This window comes from Pyrus communis, chromosome 13 (genome assembly GCF_963583255.1).
Source record: "Pyrus communis chromosome 13, drPyrComm1.1, whole genome shotgun sequence".
NCBI lineage: Eukaryota > Viridiplantae > Streptophyta > Magnoliopsida > Rosales > Rosaceae > Pyrus > Pyrus communis.
In genome coordinates, this window is record NC_084815.1 from 4,182,205 (window position 1) to 4,203,539 (window position 21,335).

At 37.0% G+C, this 21,335-nt stretch overlaps 3 pseudogenes; all 3 read left to right on the forward strand.

The window, feature by feature from the left end:
• LOC137712102 (F-box/kelch-repeat protein At3g06240-like) lies at positions 1-1,033 on the forward strand (annotated as a pseudogene).
• Positions 1,034-2,567: 1,534 nt separating this feature from the next.
• LOC137712078 (chemocyanin-like) lies at positions 2,568-3,210 on the forward strand (annotated as a pseudogene).
• A 12,718-nt stretch (positions 3,211-15,928) lies between these two features.
• LOC137712103 (blue copper protein-like) lies at positions 15,929-17,515 on the forward strand (annotated as a pseudogene).
• Positions 17,516-21,335: the final 3,820 nt, after the last annotated feature.

Here is a 21,335-nt window from a genome sequence, read left to right on the forward strand (position 1 = left end):
ATGGATGTATTTTCGTTACTTAATGTTTTCGACGATGTTATTAATGATGGTGATGTTCATCATGCTGCAACTGTTGAGGTTGAGAACTTCTGGTTGAGGAAACTTCCTTTTAATGTACAAATGTTAGGTCATTGTGATGGGATCATCTGTCTACAATATCCCAACGACATTATTGTTTTATGCAATCCAGCAATCAAGGAATTCAAGCTTCTTCCCGAGTCTTGTCTTCTTCACCCTCCCATGGCCTCACTGGCATTTAGGTATTGACAAGGGAGAAGAAATCATCATGTATAGCAATGCCGCGGGATTCAGTTATGATTCCAAAACTAAACAGTACAAGGTTGTTAGAATTGTCAATTTTTTGCCTAGGCCTTCTAGTGAAGAAGAAGTATGCACGCCTTGAAGAAAAGCAGAAGTATACACCTTGGGTGCTAATTCTTGGAGTGCGATATCAAAGCTAATGTCATCTGGATGGCTTCGTTTGATATGTACTTCAAGGGAATTTTTTACTGGTATGCAGCTTCTGTTCCACAAGATAATGATCCTTTCATTCGATATGAGCGATGAGGTGTTTCATAATATACCACTTCCAGATAACTTCCGTAACATCAATGGGTGGCTTAAGAGTCTTGCAGTATGGAATGACTCCATTGCTCTTTTATTATATAATAGAGTAGGGGATAATACTCAATTTCCGTCTTTTGAAATATGGGTGATGGATGACTCCAAGGAGGTGAAAGGTTCATGGATAAAACACTTAAGCATTGGAACTTTACAGGACATTTTGATTCCACTGAAAATTTGGAAGAGCGATGAGCTTCTTATGGTTAGCGCTAATGGGCATATAGTCTCCTACAACTTAAGCACAAAAACACGCAAGTACGTTTCTATTCGTGGCGTGGATAATCCAAGATTTATTCAAGCTGCTGTTTATGTGAATAGTGTTATTTCAGTCAAGGGAGACAACACACTTCACGTTCTGCCAAGGGAGACAACACACTTCACGTTCTGTCAAGAGAGACAATACACTTAATTGAGGGCTCAGATGTTTCTGCATACATAGAAAGTGGTGGATTGCCATTGTGAATACATTCTTCTTTCTCAACTCATGGTGTCGGGTGTTCAAACCCTCACCCCTCCCCATATTCTAGATGAATTTAAAGTAAATTATCTATCGTTTGTCCTAAAAAAAAAATGTTCCTACATGTCAATAAGGACATTTTGTTGATGTGTACAATGAGGATATTTTGTTCAAATTACATGTGTTCTTCAATGGATCAGTGCTAGTAGCCTAAACATTCCTTTCTTATGTGTGCTACTGTTGCGTTTGAATTGCATATAATATACATTACAAGAAGACGCCGATAATAGCTAATGACATTAGTAGCAATGGTTTAATATGCTGCGTGGAAGTTGATAAGAATGATAATGCTAATACAGGATCACTGTTTTTCGAGTCTGCAGGTTCCATGGGTTGTCGTATGTTTCTATTTAATCCCTGAAAAAGAGTTGATCTTATGTTTCAAGAGTTGAATAATTAAGCATTGTATCAGTTTAAGGATTGAGGATAATGCTTTCTTCTTGTTCTTGTTATATGCTGGGCTTCTTGAATTGTTCATTTTTTTTGCTTGTACGATTATCACTTTGATAATAATAGCTTGATCGGTATTGAAATTTGTATGATTATTAAATAGCATGTGACTATTGACATTTTGTATTGCATATGCATAAACACTCGCACAATCATGAAAAATATGGTGCATGAGTTGTGTTAAGCGTTGAGTTGCGAATGTATTCAGAAGACAAAGAAGGCCTTGGATATATAATTTGAAATTTGTATATATTCACTAGACATTGGAGGAAAGACTTGAATACATATTTGGGCGTCGAGAGAATGGCCTATACAACAACTGAAAGTTGAGAATAAAATTCAAAAATTTGTGATTAAGGGATAGACAGGTGCTAACTCATATTCTATAGTATTCGAAGCCAAGTAGTATAAGCATGGTATCGGACGTGCAGGCTTGGTGTCCTGAGTATGTGTTAATGGGATTAATAGAGAATAAGAGTATATTCATACATCTCATTTGAATAATTATAATCCTTGTTTTGTGCAATAAATTTGTGAAATATTATATATTTTAATTCTTATTAGGCGAATGTCTGCTTCATCGGTGGACTAGTCAGTGGACTAGAATTCGTTGTACAATGATCTGCAGTGTATCCAATCCATATATCTTATTTACAATTTCTAATAAACTCAATTTATTATATACTTCGATTTGTTACAAATAAATTTTAATTTTTTCTTATTTGCGAGCCGGACGTGACATTCCCGCAATTAAATAAAAATCTATTTTATTGGAAAAAATGTATACTTCCGTATCCTAGTATTCTACTAGTAGATTGTCTTCTTGTCAAAAACTGAATCCTGTTAGTACGTAGTACTACTCATTCTGCTATCCATTTGCAACAATATGCATATATTATTTCCTACTACTACTAGTAATTGCAGTTTGGAAACCTATTCCGAACAGGACTAGGAGAAAGCACATTGATCTATATATATGCAAGGTCGCGTCGATTCTTTCACTCAAACAAATTTCAGTCAATCATTCCTTTCCTTCACTCTCGATTTGTCCTTCCTCTTCTATTTCTTTAGCCATGGCTCTGGAAAACACTATTGCACTAATTTTCTTCGTGATGATGATGGTGCTTTCTGGTGTTTGTTTAGGTGATGTTTATAAAGTTGGCGATTATGATGGGTGGACGTCTAGAGGTCTCGTTGATTACAACAAGTGGGCTTCAACAAAAGAGTTTCATGTCGGTGATACTCTCATATTTGCTTACAATAGTCAATTCCACAACTTGATGCAAGTTACGAAACAAGATTTTGAATCTTGCAACACTGCCGCTGCTATCGCAGTTTATACCTCTGGCTCGGACACCATCACTCTTAAAAGGCCCGACCACTATTACTTTCTTTGTGGGGCTCCCGGCCATTGTCAAGCGGGACAAAAGGTGGATATCAAGGTTACCCTTCCTATACCGCAGAGTTCGCTGGCAAGTCCAAACCCGGCACCTCAGGGATCATTACGTTCTGACTCTCATCCAAGCTCAACTCCAAGCAGTGCTCCGACTATTTATTTTTCGAAGCTTGGATTGGCCGTTACCACTCTTGTGTTATGTCTTTTGAGTGCTGTATTTTAGAGACACGTTGTGGTTCTTTTAGTTACTTTTTATTTTAAAACTAAGATTGCTTTTGTTGTTAATGATTTGGGTGGATAAACTTTGAAAGTTTTGTTTAAAGGAATTTTTTTTTTAAGATTAAATGGATGTTTTGTTGATGAATATTTACTCTTGTTCACGAGTAGTTATATTATGAAAGGTTTATCTAATAAATTGCAACAATCATGTCAATCCGTAGCATCATAAGGCTTGTGAAGGAGTATTTACCAACTATAGCAAAAAATTAACCCTTAATTTCAAAAATGTCACTTTTTATAAAATCTTTCAAATATATCCAAAACTTCACCTAAATAGACACAAATACCCTCAAATTTAACAATCAACTAAATTAAACGCTTTTTAGCCAAAATGATTCGTGACATTGACATAACTCCTTAATCTGGTCCTTAACAATTAATGATAATCAATAGTATTGTTCTTGAATTTGTCTTTCATGAATCATTTTAGTCCTTCTTTGAATTTGTCCATTGTGATCATTTTAGTTTTTTCGTGAAAAATATGTCAATTGCTCTGTTAGTGTGATGATGTGGCGCCACATAAGTCTCACAAATACAATCATATAACGACATGTGAATTAACTTTAAAAACTATTTTTATATTTAAAACTAAAAATGATATTAGTAAAAAAACAACGTTGAAGGCATGATTGAAATTCTGCTGCTCCCACTTGCCGTAACCGCGGTTGTGTTGAAGTTTTTAAGGTTACCTAGCCGTTAGGGTTGGGCTTCCTTGTTTGTAGGTTTGTTTCAAGTAGTGGATAATAATTCCTAACTTTGAGGGATACGTTGTTTAGTTTGTTTCCATCACTAGTCATGCACCACGTAATTAGGGTTGTGTAAACGTGGGTTGTTATGCTTTCATTTCAGTTTGTTTTGTATGGCTATTTAATGCCATCTTATGTTCTTGAATTGAAGAAGAAATATTCTCCCAGTTCTTGTGTGCACGTTCAAACATACATTCTTGTCAAACGTTCATTTTCTTGGTTTTAACATCTGGTATTAGAGCCCCATCATGGAGCCTGATCGAAGTTTGAAAAGACCGTAGCCAGAACAACGACATAGTAGTGAAGAATAGTTTCGTGCAACCTGCAATACCAAAGTTTTATGGACACTATGATCACTGGAGTATGCTTATGGAGAATTTCTTGCGTTCCATTGAGTATTGGAGCCTGGTATAGACTGGGATCCCTGCAACAGCAAAAGGAGTGGATCCTATTGACGTACAGAAGAAGACGATCAAAGAACAAAAGTTGAAGGACTTGAAGGCAAAGAACTATTTGTTTCAAGTTATTGATTGCTCCATCCTAGAGACAATTCCGAAGAAAGAAATTAAGAAGGACATTTGGGATTCATTGAAGTAGAAGTATCAGGGAACTACACGAGTCAAGCATGCACAGTTGTAAGCTCTTCGCAAAGAGTTTGAAGTGCTTCATATGAAGGTAGGTGTATCTGTGAACGATTATTTCGCACGAACCCTCACCATAACCAACAAGATAAGGGTTCATGGAGACAAAATGGGGGATGTGGTGGTTATTGAGAAAATTCTGAGATATATGACTCCAAAAAATAGCTATGTTGTATGTTCTATTGAGGAGTCTAACGATCTGGATGCCCTTTCCATTGATGAGATGTAAAGCAGCTTGTTGGTTCATGAACAACGAATGAGTAGGCACACTGTTGATGAACAAGCACTGAAGGTTACCTATGTTGTATGTTCTACCATTAAATGCTACGAGTGTCATGAACTTGGTCATTTTCAGTGGGAGTGTACCAAGAAAGACAAAGATGGAAAAGTCAATTACGCAAAAACAAGTGAAGAAATGTTACTGATGGCTTATGTGGATGTCCAGGAAGCTGGCAAAGATGAATTGGTTTCTTGACTCAGGTTGCAGCTGTTCTCAGAGTTTGATAGAAGCTTTAGAGAATACGTGAAGATAGGAAACAAATTAAGCCTTGCTATGCTAGGGAAAGGGATTATTCGAATGGAAGTGAATGGCCATGTGCAAATGATTACAAGAGTATTCTAATGTGCCAGAATTGAAAAACAATTTACTTAGCATTGGTCAGCTGCAAGAGAAGGGCCTCACCATCCTCATGCAACGTGGAAAATGCAAGATTTATCATCCTGAGAGAGGTTTGATCATGGAAACTGAAATGTCTTCCAACAGAATGTTTATCATTTTTGCTCGCTCACTGCTAAAAGAGCAACAGTGTTTCAACTTGGCTATTGAAGATCAATCTCAACTCTGGCACTGTAGGTATGGTCACTTAAGTTGGAATGGTCTCAAGGTCCTTCAACAGAAGAAGATGGTGCAAGGATTACCACAGTTCAAGGCCCCTACGAAAGTGTGTGATATTTGTTTGGTGGGAAAACAACAAAGAGATCTGTTCCCAAAAGCAAGCACATGGAGAGCTTCTCAGATTCTTTAACTGGTACATGCTAATATATGTGGCCCAATTAACCCCACTTCAAACAGCAAGAAAAGGTATCTCGTTACCTTTATTCATGATTTTAGTCGAAATACATGGGTGTATTTTTTGGTTGAAAGATCAGAAGCCTTTGTTACTTTCAAAAGTTACAAGGCTAAAATTGAAAAAGAAACTGGAGCATGCATAAGGAGGTTTTGTACTGATCAAGGAGGTGAATTCACATCATGTGAGTTCATAAACTTTTGTGTTGAAAATGGGATTCAAAGGCAGTTAACTGCTGCGTACACTCCCCAACAGAATGGGATCGCAGAAAGGAAGAACCGAACCATCATGAATATGGTTCGAAGTATGCTTTCAGATAAGAAGGTTCCAAAGACATTTTGGCCAGAAGCAATGAATGGGACGATTCATGTTCTAAACAGGAGCCCGACACTTGCAGTGAAGAATATGACTCCAAAAGAAGCTTACAGTAGATCTAAACCATTAGTGAACCACTTCAGGGTTTTTGGATATATCTCTCATGTTCATGTTCCTGATAACAAGAGAGTTAAGCTTGATGACAAGAGCTCAAAGTGCATCTTGCTTGAAGTAAGTGAGGAATCAAAGGCTTATCGACTATTTGATCCAGTTTCTCAAAAAATAGTCGTGAGCCGAGATGTAATTTTCGAAGAAGACAAAGGCTGGGAATGGGATAATGATCATCATAAGGCAACTATGGAAGATCTTGAATGACCAATGGAAGAAGAGGAAGACATTGAAGAAAATGGAGAGGAAACTGAAGAGACACTAGAAGATGGAGATTCTGACCAGATTGATAGCTCAAATAACTCATCTAATGAGCTAACAAATGAATAGGACTGGACAAATATCCCGAAAATCCCGATCCCGACCCTGGTCGAACCCGAACTGAAATTATCCCGAAATTTTCGATTTTTGAAAATTTCCTATTCGGTTATTATCCCGAACTGCCCAGTTTAGTTTGGTATTCGGTCTAGCATTTGTGAATTTCGGTTTTTCCTGAAACGAACTGATTTTAGATTATTACCTCAAAAATGAGGCCGCAAGGATTCAAACCCCTTATCTCCTCTTGGGAATCATGGAACTTCACCACTGAGCCAACTCTCGATTGTTGAAATTATACTACATAAAATGTATTTATATGCTTAATAACCATTAGTTACTTATACTTAACCACTAAGCCAACTCTCTCTCTCTTATCTCTTAAATGAATCTATGTGCCCCTCTCTCTCACACTCAGACTCTCCCTAACCTCTCAGATCGCTCTACACTCTATCATCTCCTCCTTTGCTATGTCAACATCCTCGTACTCAACACTCTCTCTAATCCCTCGAATCGTCTCTGGATTCTCTTCTCTCCTCCTCCTCCCTTTGTCACAAAATCAACACGTCAACCTTTAAGTCATCGACCACTACACCATATTCCAAATCCAAACTTCCATGGTTCCACTTCCAACGACCTCCAAATCAAAGCTTCTTTAATATGAAAGTGCCAAACTTCATGAAATTATTATACCTTGATTTGGATTTGGATTTTGAAATTGAGGATTAGGATTTTGAACTTTCAATTTGGGCATTTATAATTAAAATTAGGATTTTTGTTTTGAAAATCCCTTAATTTTAGTTACTGCATGCTTGATTGCTTTGTATTTTTCTGCTTTTGAACTTTGATAGACGACTTCTTCGATTCTTAACTATCTGATTTTTTATGGGTTGTCTGCAAATTTGGGATTAGGGGACTGGAATTTGCTATTTGGGGATTGCATTCATTCGATCTTCCTAAATTAGGTTGATATCTTATGACTGCATCCATTCCCGATCCCGAACTGAAAAACCAAAATAATTTCGGGATTCCCGAAATTCGGGTATGATTTCGGGTTTTAGAATCGTATCTCGAAAAGAGTCGGTTTGGGATTCGGGCTTTGGGTTTCGATTCGGGATCTCGACCCGAACCACCCCTATAAATGAAAGTTCTAGCTCACCCTAGTGAAGGATGAATTAGAAGACAACTCATATGGATGAGGGATTACAAGAACGAGCAGGGTCTTTCTGAGGAAGAAGACATGGCTTACCTAGCCATGTTTGTTGACAGTGATCCTATTTTGTATGAAGAAGCCGAGAAGCATGCAAAATGGAGAGAAGCAATGAACTTAGAGATTGAAGCCATAGAGAAAAATAACACATGGGTGTTAACAAACCTGCCACGTGGGGGGAAAATGATCTGTGTAAAATGGATTTACAGAACGAAGGTCAATGAGAAGGGTGAAGTGGATAAATACAAAGCTCGCTTGGTTGCAAAATAGTACAGTCAAACTCATGGAGTCGATTATGCTGAGGTGTTTGCACCAGTTACTCACATGGACACCATTCGACTTGTGATCTCACTTGCAGCACAAGAAAACTGGTCCATTTACTAGTTAGACATCAAATTGGCCTTCTTACATGGAGAACTTAATGAAGAAGTTTTAGTTGCACAACCTTTTAGCTATGTACAAAAGGGACACGAGCAGAAGGTATACAAGCTTAAAAAGGCTCTATATGGCCTTAAACAAGCTCCCTAAGCTTGGTACAATCGTATAAAGTCCTACTTTATCAAGGAAGGATTTACAAAGCATCCCTATGAACACACTTTGTTCATCAAAGCAACGGATGGAGGTAAAATGTTGATTGTTTGTCTCCATGTTGATGACCTTATATTTACTGGAAATGATAAGTTAATGTTCAAAGAGTTTAAGCAGTCTATGATGGTAGAGTTTGATATGACTGATCTTAGGAGGATAAGTTATTTCCTCGGTGTTGTAGTGTTGCAGAGGCCGGATGGTATATTTATTAGTCAACGAAAATATGCTTAAGAGGTGTTAGAGAGGTTCAACATGGATCAGTGCAACCCAGTCCATAATCCTATTGTTCCTAGTTTCAAGTGTGTCAAAGATGAAGATGCGGTACAGGTTGACAGCACTCTCTATAAACAAATCGTGGGAAGTCTAATGTACTCGACTGCCACACATCCTGACATGATGTTTATAGTGAGGTTGATTAGTTGATGTATGGAGTGTCCTACTGAAATTTGTCTACGAGCTGCTAAAAGGGTGTTTAACCAAAATTGAAAGAAATATGAGATAAAATCAGTTACGTTGGTTTAGCCATGTGAAAAAAAAAGACCTACTGATGCTCCGGTTAGAAGATGTGATTACAGGACAAAGGTTCAAGGCTGAAGGAGTAGAGAAAGACCTAGGAAGACTTTGGAAGAGACTCTACGAAAAGACTTAGAGTACTTGGATCTAACAGATGAAGCGACACAGAACAAAGCGCAAAGGTGTTCTATGATTCATATAGCTGACCCCACTTAGTGGGAAAAGGCTTTGTTGTTATTATATGGCAATGGTTATGAGTAATCAAACTAAGTAATGGCAATGGTTCGATCATGTCAAAGTTGCGGTAATGACGATGTTTGTGTTTTCATTGGCTATCAGTAAACATGGATGTTGTTGTTAGTAGCAATGGCTTTCGAGTATGCAATTTCCATGAGTTGTTGTATGAGATTTATGAACTGTTATGTTTTCATTAAATGAAAGAATGTTTACAATTAAGTATATATACATCTGTCAATAATGATTAGCACCTAATCAAGTGTAACTAATTACATTAAGACAAAATTAGTTACACAAAACAAACAGAAAAATATTATGCTAAGCTGGAATGTGTGTTAATACTCCCCTGCAAGCTGATAGGAGGATACCCAAGTGAAAGCTTGGACTGCAAAAACTGGAACCGAGCTTTAGAGAGAGCTTTTGTGTGAATATCAACAATTTGGTGTCGAGTAAACAAATACTTGACATGAAGAAGATGAGACAAAACTAACAATAATCTATTTCGACATGTGTAATACGAACTTGAAAAACTGGATTCAAAGATAGGGAGATGGCAGAGACATTATCACACCACAAAACATGAACTTTGGATAAGGGAAAGCCAATGTCTCTAAAAATCTTACAAACTCAGGTAATCTTTGCTGCAGTATGTGCTAAGGAACGATGCTCAGCTTCTGTGGAAGATCGAGCAACAGTGCTTTGCTTTTTAGCACTCCAACTGATAAGGTTGCCACCCAAATACATATAATATCCACTAGTTGAGCGCCTTTCATAAACACATCGAGCCCAATCAGCATCAGAAAATGCAGTGAGATGCAATGGACCTTTTCGAAACCATAAACCTTGATCAACAGATCCTTTTAGAAAATGGAGGATTCTTTTTACAACTTGATAATGTGTATCTCTTGGACAGTGAAGGAATTGGCAAACTTGATTAATGGGAAAGGATAAGTTAGGGCATGTCTATGTCAAATATTGGAAAGCACCCACAATGGACCTATTCTCATGAGGATTAGATAACAGAGAACCAACATGATCTAATTTCTGACTGCCAATAGGTGTGAAACATGGTTTGCAACCTTCCATCTTGGTCTTGAGGAGTTAATCAAGTGCATATTTCCTTTGGGAAAGGAAAATGCCCTCTGAAGACCTATGAACTTCCAATCCTAAGAAATAATGAAGAGGACCTAAGTCCTTGACTAGAAATAGTTTACCAAGTTTAGTAATAAAATCCTTACAGATAGATGAATTAGGACCAATAACCAAGATATCATCTACATACAACAAGACAATCACTAGTGAGGGATAAAATGTGACAAACAAGGAGCAATTTGACTGTGAATTTGAGAATCCAAGAGATAACAAAGCTTGAAACAATTTGTCATACCAAGCTCTAGGAGCTTGTTTGAGCCCATAGAGTGATTTTTGTAACTTGCAAACATGAGAGGGCTTAGAAGAGTCAATAAAACCTGGAGGTTGCTACATGAATACCTCCTCTTTGAGAGAACCATGAAGAAAAACATTACTTATGTCCAATTGGTTTAAAAACCAGTCAAACTTAACAGCCAATGTTAATAAGATCCGAATAGTCACTGGCTTTGCAACAAGGCTAAAATTTTCCTTAAAGTTCACACCTTCTTGTTGATGAAAGCCTTTGGCTACTAAACGAGCCTTGTATTTGTCAACAGAGCCATCAAGTTTTCTCTTTATCCGAAACACCCATTTACAACCAATTAAATTCTGATTAGGAGAATAGGGAACAAGAGTCCATGTACGAGTGGATTGTAAGGCCTGATATTCCTCTAACATAGCTTGTCTTCAGTGGTTATGCTTAGAAGCTTGTAAATATGTGGTAGGAACAAAATGAAAAGAATCAATAGGGTATTTAGTTGCTGTCAAGGCCTTAGGTTTGAAAATTCCATCTTTGGAATGAGTTATCATTGGGTGAATGTTGGTAGAAGGTGGAAGAGGAAAGGGAGAAACAGAAGATTGAATGGATGGAGAATTAGGCTGAGAGGAAAGAGGTGAAGGTATAGTACTAGAATTTTGTAATGGTGAAAGTGATATAGTAGAAGGTGCAGTAGTGGTAGGGAGATGGGAAGTACTTGGAAATGGTAAAACAAATGAGGAATCTGGAGTGGAAAAGGAAGATTGAGGGGGGGGGTTGAAGTTGCACCAGATGAAAAGCAAAATGACTCTCATTAAACAATACATGCCTGGAGATATGTATCTAAGATGTTTGCATTTCTAAACATCGATAACCATTGTGCTGCAAACTATAACCAAGGAAGGCACATGGTTACTCTTACCATCAAGCTTAGAGGTTTTAGCCAGGGATAACAACTACACCCAAAAACCTTCAACCTCGAATAATCTGGAGGTTTATTAAACAAAAGTTCCCATGGAGATTTATCTAAACCAGAAATAGGTAATCTGTTGACTAGATAAACTACAGTGGAGAAAGCCTCAACCCAAAGTTTATAAGGAACTTTAGAGGCAACAAGCAATGTTTTAGTGGTCTCAGTTAAATGCCTATATTTCCTTTCAACACGCCCATTTTGCTCGAGTGTACGAGGGCAGCTAAATTGGTGCAGAATACCATGTTGAAGAAGAAATGAATTAAATTGTGAACTTGTGAACTCTCCCCTGGAATCAGAACGTAGAATTTTTATTTGATTTCCAGTCAACTTCACAACATAGGATTTGAAGTATACAAATATGGAGAAGACCTCAGAATTTGACTTCAAGGGAAATAACCAACTATATTTTATAAACTCAACAACAAACAAGATATAGAATCGATATCCACTAACAGAAGAAATGGGAGCAGGGCCCCAAACATCACAATGGACAAGTTTGTGCTTACAGAGAATGGCAACTTGTGATGTTTGCCAATTGCACAATCCTGACAAAAGAACCTTACAAACTGTTTACCAGTGTAAGCAAGTTTATTTCTAGATAAGATCTTTCTGGAAATTGCAGAAGAGGGATGACCAAGTCTCTTATGCCAAAGTTGTAAGGATGCTAGAGTACCAACATTAGCATAGGCAGATGTAGATACTGGATCACTGAAAGCAACATGGGAAGTTGTACTGGATAAAAACTAGAGCTATCTAGCCCCTAAAAAAGCATATTCCCGTAGAAAGATCCTTGATTGTGGAACCATCAGAATCAAGGATTAATTTGCAGTAATTATCCTTTAAAAATTGATAGGCAGAAAGAAGATTAAACTTCATTTAAGGAACATGAAGGACATTATTCAACTTAAATACAGCAGCTGGAGTTTTAAGAACAGAAGTACCAGTGTGGTGAATGGGCATACCTTGACCATCACCGATATAAACCTTGTCTTCACCATTATAAGGCATAGGATAATGAATGGCAGAGATATCATTCGTGATATGGGAGGTAGCGCCAGAGTCCAAAATCTAAGTGGGAGAATAAGACTTAGCAGTGGTATGAGCACACATTGCTGCCAATTTTGTCGGTGGAATTTTTCCAGCAAATGCATGATTCATGCGGTCAAAGCAATCAATAGCTTCATGGTCTAAAGAGTGACAGATTTGACAGGGAACTCAATCACCAGAGTGCTGGCGATAACCTCTTGAAGAACGATTTTGATTGTAAAAGTTGCCTCGATAATTGCGAGAACCACGATAATTGTCACGATTATTGCCACGATTGTTACTGCAGTAATTTTTGGAGTTAGAGTACGGTGCAGCAAAGGCTTGTGGAAAAGCATTGAATTGTGGCATTGGAAGAAGAGGAGCCTGAGAGCACTAAGACTGAGCAGCAAAGGCTTGAAAAGGTTCTGCAACAACTGCAACAACAAACTTCTTCTTTCGTTCATGAAAAGTTCTTTGTTGATAAACAGACCATGAAGTTCATCAAGAGATATGGAGGAAATTCGCAACATGATAGAGTCAATAAATGACTTGTACTTGTCAGAGAGACTATTGAGTGTAACTGCAATGATATAATGATCGGAAATTGGCGCGCCGGCAACCATTAAAGCATTTGAGATACTCTTAATTTGCTGAAGGTATTCAGAGATTGCAAGATCACCTTTCTGAACCGAATGAAGACGAGTACGGAGCTAGTGAATGTGCGCAGCTGAAACTCCACCAAAACGCTGTTCAAGATTCAACCAAAGTTCTCGAGAAAAGGAGACTCCAACGGTGAAAGGTATGATTTCTTCAGAAAGAGTCGAATTCAAACAGATGAGGATGTTTTGATCCTTCTCATACCAAGCTTCAAAAGTTGGATTTGGAACACCGGTGCTTTGGCCAGAGATATCAAGCACATATGGCGGTGACATGCTTCATTGCCATCAAGAATTCCAGTGAGCTTGTACTGGTGAAAAATTGGAGCAAAAAGCATCTTCCAAAGGAGATAATTATCTCATTTAAGCTTTGTTGGAACCATACAACTGATATCTTGGACTGTAATCGAGGAAATTGATGAAATTGGGGGATTAGGGTTAAGGTTCATCAGAGAAGAATTGGGGGCGAGAATGTTAGGATTCATTGAAGACAAAGTCGAAGATGTCATCGAAGAAGCAAAGATCAAAGATCAAGAAGAATAGAGATCAGAGAGCAAGAATCGAAAGAAAATTGATCAAGATTCGATGAAAATCAATCACGATTCGTAGGTTGGTGAAGTTACGAATCACAGGAAGTTGGTGAGGATCGCGAAGAGGCAATTAAGCAAAAGGCGGTTGATACCATATGAGATTTATGAACTGTTATGCTTTCATTGAATGAAAGAATGTTTACAAATGAGTACATATACATCTGTCAATAATGATTAGCACCTAATCAAGTGTAACTAATAATTACATTAAGACAAAATTAGTTACACAAAACAAACAGAAAAATATTATGCTGAGCTGGAATGTGTGTTAATATGTTGCACGTGTCTGTTTAATCCCTGAAAAAGAGTCGATTTTAGCTTTCCGGAGTTGAATAATTAAGCACTGTATCAGTTTAAGAGGATAATGCTTTCTTCTTGTTCTTGTTGTTATATGCAGGGCTTCTTGAATTGTTCATTTCTGTTTATCACTAAAAGAGAGTGACAAAGACACCTGCTTGAGAAATGATGTCATCTGATAGGGAAGATAGAAGGTTCAATTCAGAGTGTAAAAGAGCGGATTCTGTAAAAGAGAAGTCGATATTGGAAGTTATGGAGAAGCTCTCACTCTCTGATGCAAAAATGGAGCCACTGCATCCAAACATTGATTTCCAGATTACACATGTCGATGGGACATTATGCTTTAGGAACAATGGCGAAGTGTTATTGATGCTTATTGGAGGAGACCTTTACTGTTTCGGTAGTATCATCAAAATATCAAAGCATGAACTAGTTTCCGTAGACCTTGTGAGCAAAGAACTGAAAAATCTTGTGATTTCTCGATATCAATATTGCTCTGTCGATTCTTATGAAGAGAGCCTTTTTCTTACTCGACGAGACCAGGGCAGTTTCTTACTAAGAAAAAGAGCAGGTACTTGCTCTTTGCCTACGAATAGGACTTCATGTCGAATTCCAGTGCGTTCTTCATGTTTTTTCTGTTTTCCTGTTTTGTTTACGTGATTGTCTACCTGCTTTTGTTTTCTTTTGTTGCACATCATTCAAGAGCTGATGTAATTTTTTAATTTTGCATGCAAATTTTAATCTGAAATTCTGGTGTATTTTGTTGACTAGTTCTATGACTGCCGTAAACTTTGAATGAAACTATGCATGAATCTGGTTACAAATTTCGATTGCCGGTGGTGCTTGAAAGTTGCACCTGTTTCTGTGAAATTATCTACCAAGTGCTCGTCAGTTTCTAGTTTATTTTCATAGTAAATTTCCGTGAGCTCAACGATTAGCAGTATTGCAGATTGGCGAAGTTTGGTATTTATACGTGATTTGCGTCCGAAGCCTAAATCAATGTACTAAATTTCTGTTGGTCAATAGTCAGTACGATCACTTTGATATCTATAGCTTGATCCATATTGAAATTTACGATTATTAGATAGTATGTGACTGTTGACATAGTGTTGTATTGCATAAGCATAAACACTCGCGCAGTCAAGAAAAACATGATGCATGAGTTGTGTGAAGTGTTGAGTTGAAAATATATTCAGAAGACATAGAAGGCTTTGGATGTATAATCTGAAAACTTGTATATGTTCACTAGACGTTGGAGGAAAGACTTGAATAAATTTGGGTGTTGAGAAAAGGCCTACATGACAAGTGAAAATTGAGAATTAAATTGAAATTTGGGATCAAGGGATAGATGGGTGCTAACTCATATCCTATAGTATTCGAAGTTAAGTGGTATAAGTACGGTATAAGACATGCAAGCCAGCTTGGGTGCCCTAGGTAAGTGTTAGCAAAATTAGAAGGGAGTAAGACTACATTCATGCATCTCATTTGTATAATTATAATGAATTTGTGAGATTATATATTTGAAATCTTATTAGGTGAATGCCTACTTCATCCGTGGACTCAAGCGTTTATTATATACTATGATTTGTTACAAATAAATCCTTTTAATTTTTTCTAATCTTGTCTTGGTTGTAGATCCTTTTTCTATAGCGAAGATATGATTGACACCCCACCCTTAACTCGTTAATAGTAATTATTTGCGAGCCGGGCCTAATTAACATTGCCGCAATTATATAAAAACCTATTTTATGAGAAAAATGTATACTTCCGTATCCTACTAGTAGATTATTTTCTTAACAAAAACTGAATCCGGTTAGTAGTACTACTCATTTTATGAAACAATATGCATATATTATTTCCTACTACTACTAGTAAGTGGAATTTGGAAACCTATTCCGAACCGGACTAGGAGAAAGCACGTTGATCTATATATATGCAAGGTCGCGTCGAGTCTTTCACTCAAACAAATTTCAGTCAATCACTCTTGTCCTTCCCTTTCTATTTCTTTAGCCATGGCTCTGCGAAATACTGCTGCACTAATTTTCTTCGTGATGATGGTGCTTTCTGGTGTTTGTTTAGGTGATGTTTATAGAGTTGGCGATTCTGATGGGTGGACATCTCGAGGTCTCGTTGATTACAACAAGTGGGCTTCAACGAAAGAGTTTCATGTCGGCGATACTCTTATATTCGCTTACAATAGTCAATACCACAACTTGATGCAAGTTACCAAGCAAGATTTTGAATCTTGCAATACTACCGCTGCGATCACAGTTTATACCTCTGGTTCCGATACCATCACCCTTAAAAGGCCCGACCACTATTACTTTCTTTGTGGTACTCCCGGCCACTGTCAAGCGGGACAAAAGGTTGATATCAAGGTTACACTTCCCATACCACAGAGCTCGCTGGCAAGTCCAAACCCAGCACCTCAGGGATCTTTGCCTTCAGATTCTCATCCAAGCTCAAATCCAAGCAGTGCTCCGACTATTTATTTTTCGAAGCTTGGGTTGGCCGTTACCACTCTTGTGCTATGTCTTTTGAGTGTTGTACTTTAGAGACATTTTGTTGTTCTTTTATTTTTTATAACCAAGATTGCTTTGTTGTTTATGATTTGGGTGGATAAACATTGTAACTTTTGTTTTAATTTTTTTTTTTTATGTTTTTGAAGATTAAATAAATGTGTTGTTATGGATGAATAATTACTCTTGTTTCCGAGTAGTTATATTATGAAAGGTTTGTCTTGTGCTTTCCGAAAATCGTGTCGATCCATGGCATAAGGCTTGTGAAGATTATATGACACTCCATATATGATATATGAATTTGCTCTTTAGGTGGAATAGAAGTCTCAAAGTTTTAATATTTTATATGATAAGAAGAAATTAAGTAGTGTGATTTTAGTTAAGTTTTATCGATATTATTTTCAATTTGTACAATTTGTAAAATTCGATTATGATCATTTAGAAAGAAAAAATTTATACACATTTCACCTTCTTTTAGTGTCATTGTCAATATTATATATGACAATCCCTATATGAATTTGCTCTTTAGGGGGAATAGAAGTCTCAAAGTTTTAATATTTTATGTGATAAGAAGAAATTAAGTAGCGTGATTTTAGTTATGTTTTATTGATATTGTTTATAACTTACATAGTATGTGTAATTCAATTATCAATGTTTAGAAAGAAAAAAATTATACACATCTAAACCCTAGATTTATTAGGCACTACGATAGGAAAGGGTTGTTCAGTGTGAAGGGCGCCGATCATATTGCCAGGGACTGGGTTCAATCTCGCAGGGATGCGCCATCTCCGTTCGCTGTCTACAATCCTTCTGGGGCGTTGTGGAAAAAACTATGGGCTGCTTGTGTTCCACCTAAGGTAAAGATCGGAGTGTGGAAAATTGCCCTTGACATCTTTCCTACTCATGATAACCTTAGGAGAGGCGAGTCGGAGACCGAACCGTACTGTGTTTTATGCGGTTCTTACGGTGAGCAACGACAAGAAAAGCCTATAGAATCTTGAGGCACATCTCGAATGTATGGGAATTGAGGTCCGCAGCCCAACTCGCCAGGCAATCTAGGATAGATGAGGATCGAGAAGGGGTGGTTGGGTAGCCCATTGGAGATGCGAGCCACATGCATTTGGCGAAAGAACAGCTCCTCATAAGGAGAAAGCCTATCTCTATCATATATTAGCAAAAAAATCTGACAGAAATTCATGTAGTGGCAGATAAAAAAACCGACAGCATTGCTTGCATCACGAAAATATTTTTGCTGTCGAACAGGACTCTTAATCCACCAAGAAAATAATGTCGGATACAAGTGACATTAATACTCCTTTCGGTTATAGGCGACATTAGTTGTTGAGAAATCTCGTCTGATATAAAGACAATGTTGTCACATATAATCAACAAAGTAAAAAAATATATAAAAATATAAAAGTATATAAACCAAATTTATGTTTTGATTAAAAATAAAAAATAAACAAAAATGCTCCTTTTTCCGACACCCATGCTCATTTAAAATAAATAAATAAATAAATCCGTATCTAACATGAATGCTTCCATTGATAGCAATATATCTCATTATACAAAGTGTTTATACAACAAAATAAAGAAAACATAATGATGACTTTTCTTTTTCCTATCTTCTTTTCCCTTTCTTCTTTACTTCCCCTTCTTAGGCCATCTCCAACCGAGGGTTGGCCAGATGAATCGTTTTAGTCATCTGGCTCTCTAAGATATTAATATTTTAATGAACAGTATAAGGCCATATTTTCCTTCATCTCCAACCGAGGGCCATAGGGCTCGTTTTAGCCTTGTCACAAAATACCGCCTCCAACCGAGGGCCAAAGGGTCATAGGGCCAAACATACTTTATTATTTAAATTTAAAAATTACAACAACTTAAATTTAAAAAGGGCGAAAATTATGTGAGAAATAGTGTAGGAATGGCTTAGGTATTTATAGGAAAAAAAGGGGAATTTTTTAAATTCATTATAAAAAAAAAAATTTGAATCCAACAGTAACTAGCCGTTAGATTCAAATGTTTCCCTTCTATTTGTGTCGATTATAACCGACACAAATAAAAAATAAATAAAAATTTGGGCCAGCCCTTTGGCCCTTTCAAATTATGTGGGGCCCACGTGCCCTCTGGCTTAACCCTCGGTTGGAGACGGTTTTCAAGCTATTTTTGGCCCTCTGGCCCTCTGGAACCTTCGGTTAGAGATGGCCTTATGTCGGTGCTACCTTTCTCATTTCCCCCTTCCCCCCTTCTTTTTTCCTCTTTTTCTTTCGATGCTCTTCACTGCAGAATAACAGTCCATCATATGAGAAAACATGAATTAACAAAATTTCAACAACAATTGATGCCAAAAACATCACTAAATATTAACAAATTAGATAAAATAAATGTGGTTTAAGTAGAACAATGTATGAGAAGTTTGATAATTAGCAAATTAGTCATAAAAATATATTGAATTGAACAAAAACTACAAAACCATAATAAAATCAGGGAACTACAAATTTTTAGTTAACTTGAAAAAGTTGAAACAAAATCCCTCACTAATTACCTCAGGTAAGCAAAATTCCTTACACACAATAGAAAACGGGAGCAGGAAAGCGAGACATTTCTAGTATTTGGCGTAAATCCTGTGTTGTCGTACTAGAGAGAGAAGATGAGGAGATGAGATCAGCGACCGTCATGGAGAGAGTGATGGAGGAACTAGATGAAGTGGATAAAAAAAAGCATGGTAAGAAGATGAAATGAAAAGAAGAAAGAGATGTCGGAAAGAAGAAGGTGGAAATGAAAGGGAAATGAAGGAGAAGGGGAGAAAAGAAGAAAGGGAAAATGAGAGAGGAGAGGGGAGAATAGAAGGAGAAGGAAAGAAGGAGGAGAGGAGAAGGAATGCAGGGGGAAGGAGAAGAAATTGAAGAAGGGAGAAGGCAGCAGCACGAGGAAGAGGGAGAGAGGTTTTATTACATAGAATTGGTAGTACTATTGGTTAAAATCGACAGCCATGTACAAATTTGTCCGACACACTTTCCTATTATTGTCGAATAGAATCGACAACACACTTTTCAACATAAAGAATGGTGGGAAATATCCCGCCCAAAATTCGTTCCCAAAATTTGCCAGGATTTAAAAATAAATAAAATAATAATTGTGTCGAATATAACCGCCAATGTTAATATAAAAAATTTGAAAATATTTGTGTCGGATATAACTGCCTGAGTTAGTATTAAAAATTTGAAAATAATATAATATAATCTGACACATTACTTACTAATGTCGGATATATCTGCCATAACTAGTTAAAAATATTAAAAAAATTAATCCGGTGGAGTTAAGGGCCCGCTTCATTATTGTTGTCAGAAAGTAGTGCACTAATATCGGATATAAGTGAAAGTAGTACTTTGTTATCCGACACTTTTTAAAGATGTCGGAAATATTTTATCCAACAGTAATGGTATAAAAATCGTCACCACTTTCCGACACATTAAGCCAATTTTGTTATAGTGGACAAGGTTGACTCTCCCGACCTCCTCACCACAAGCTGCTTATGTTGGTGGCAGGAATTTAACAAAATTGCTTTTCCTCGCTCCTCTCGCCCCACTGCGTAGCCCCTATCCCATATTCAATGGTTTTCTGAAAGCTAATGTTGATGATGCTTGGAATGTTTCTTTGAATCAGGGGGTGGAATTGGGGTCATAATACGTGACCATCGGGGTGCATTCGTGGATGCATTTGCTAGGAAAGTGGATAATATTTTATCTCATCTCTATAGGCGTTGGTTGCTTGGGATGGCCTTCTGTTGGCGACGCAAAGGGGCTTATTCAACTTCACTTTGGAAAGTGATTGTCTCCAGATTGTTGCTGCACTTAATGATTTTTCTACTAACTTGTCAATCAATGGACCTATTATTGAAGACTTGAAGGCGATTATGGCAGCAGTCACTGGAGTTTCTTCCCATTGTTTTCGAGTAGTTTAAGAAGAAATTAAATTAGCGTGATTTAAGTTATGTTTTATTGATATTGTTCGCAACTTACACAGCTTGTAAAATTCGATATGACCATTTAGAAAGAAAAAATTATACACATTTCACCTTCTTTAGTGAGTTTACGCTATGATCTCAAAGGGGTGTCATGCGGGTCTAATCCTTAGCTCTCATACCACTAGTTAGAGATTTATATTTTTATGTTACACCCATTTTTTTCTTTAACTTTTTTTTTTTTTTCCATCATTTTGTCTCCAACACAATTACCTTTAAACGGGTTCAGATGAGATTGAGGAACTCAATGTGACTTAAGAACATATCCCTACTTAATATGTTTTTTGCTAGACAACCACTTGAACCCAAGGTTCTAGGTTCAACTCTATCGTCCTACAAGTCAACATCATTGTTGACCTCATCATTTAACGATTAATCAGACCATCAACTTAACAAAAAGTCTAAATTGATAACATTTTAAACTTAGGATTTAAGAGCGTAAAATGTTAAAATTGAAATCTCATTACCCATTTTAGAAATTAATTAAGGTGTAAATCCTAAATTTTTATTTTTTATTTTTTTATTTTTGTTACTTCAATGAAGTGATGTAAGATAAAAGCAATGAAGATTCTTTTCGGATTCTTTTTATGAGGATCTTGGGAATCTTTTAATTATGTCTGTTCATCGTATATCGTATGATTAAAAATTATTTTAAATTAAATATAAATAATAACTCATGAAAATTGATCGTACTATATATGATAAACGGACACGATTTGAGGATGCGAGAGATCCTCCGGGGGATAAAAGAGTTATCGTTCAATTGTGCCAAAGGAAACATAATCGTATTTTAC